This window comes from Myotis brandtii, unplaced genomic scaffold (assembly GCF_000412655.1).
Source record: "Myotis brandtii unplaced genomic scaffold, ASM41265v1 scaffold727, whole genome shotgun sequence".
NCBI classification, from domain to species: domain Eukaryota; kingdom Metazoa; phylum Chordata; class Mammalia; order Chiroptera; family Vespertilionidae; genus Myotis; species Myotis brandtii.
The window spans coordinates 1,058,295-1,059,962 of NW_005370872.1; the positions used below are offsets into that span (position 1 = coordinate 1,058,295).

At 36.0% G+C, this 1,668-nt stretch overlaps 1 protein-coding gene across 2 annotated transcripts in view; it reads left to right on the forward strand.

Moving 5' to 3' along the window:
- The window catches only part of PID1 (phosphotyrosine interaction domain containing 1), a 198,237-nt gene that overhangs the window by 93,868 nt on the left and 102,701 nt on the right, over nucleotides 1–1,668 (forward strand). The window lies entirely within an intron of this gene.

Sequence of the window (1,668 nt, forward strand, 5' to 3'; positions counted from 1 at the left end):
ATATTCAAAGTGATGAATAGCAAGAGCCTACAACCAAGATTACTTTACCCAGCAAAGCTATCATTCAGAATTAAAGGTCAGATAAAGAGCTTCACAGATAAGAAAAAGCTAAAGGAGTTCATCGCCACCAAACCAGTATTATATGAAATGCTGAAAGTTATTCTTCAAGAAGAGGAAGAAAAAGAAAAAAGTAAAGATAAAAATTATGAAAATTATGAACAACAAATACGTATCTATCAACAAGTGAATCTAAAAATCTGGTGAACAGAATAAACTGGTGAATATAATAGAATCAGGGGCATAGAAAGGGAGTGGACTGACAATTCTTGGGGGGAAAGTGGTGTGTGGGGGTGTGTGGGAAGAAATGACAAAAATCATACACTTATGGATGAGGACAGTGGGGGGGGTGGGTAAGGGCAGAGGGTGGGGTGGGAACTGGGTGGAGGGGAGCTATGGGGGGAAAAAGAGGAACAACTGTAATAATCTGAATAATAAAGATTTATTTTTAAAAAAATAGTGACTTGTATTTAGTATAGAAAATAATGCTGATAGTAGAGGAAAGAGGCACCCTGATGAATTGCAGAGGAAAATATCTAAGTAAATAAGGGTAATTGCATGACCAGCTGGAGCTAATTGTTGCCATGAGTGCTGGTTGCTCTTGCAGATCTTTTGACCTATCAAGAGAGGTGAAAATGCAAATTTTAATCATATATACCCCAATATTTGAATACTCTTAAATTTAAGAACTCTGCAAATCATATAAACCATTTATAGGCCAAATGTGCCTTTGAGTTGAGGGCTTGCAATCTGTCTTTTACAATAGTTTAACTGTTATATAGAAAAATTCTTTGGAAGATTGGAAGATGACAAACAAATTAAACTAGGAATATAGCAAGTGTGTGTGTATTTCAGATCAATAACAAAAAATATAAATGAATAGACACACACACACACACACACACACACACACACACACACACAGGCACTCCCCCGAGGGAGCCTTTCACAAGCCCTGGGGGCTTTTTGCATACTCTGTGGGCATGGAGTTATTTTGTGCATCTTCCACATAATCTCTTGAGAGAATCTGTGATATTCAAAAGAAATGCTTCCATAATTAAAACTGCATGAATAAGTATGGGTGTGTGAACATGAGTATTTTCAGTTAGTTTAATAATAGCTATCACTTTAATAGATATAGACAGTCTTTTAATGTTATAAGTGTCTGGATTTAGGCTTTTTAAATTAAGCTGGAACTTTTTGAATAAGGCAGTTACTAGGATAATCTGCAGCCATAAGGCAAATGCCAAGTTGGTGTAGGTCTTTCTTTTCTTGGAATACAAGATCAATTAAAAAATTAATCCTAGAAATCAATAGTGCAATTTTGTATATGCCTGCTAGATTTAGGGAGACTATTCAAACAACCTTGTTTCACTTTCTAAAAAGGACAAAAGCAAACAACAACAAAAATTCTTTGAGGCAGCATGGAGGGACCTGGAGAGTATTATGCTAAGTGAAATAAGCAAAATAAGAAAGACAAGTATCATATGATCTCATTCATATGTGGAATCCAATGAATAAAATTAACTGATGAACAAAATAGATCCAGAGACATAGAAGAATGGAACAGACTATTGAATCTCAGAGGGAAGGCGGGGTGGGGGTGGGGAG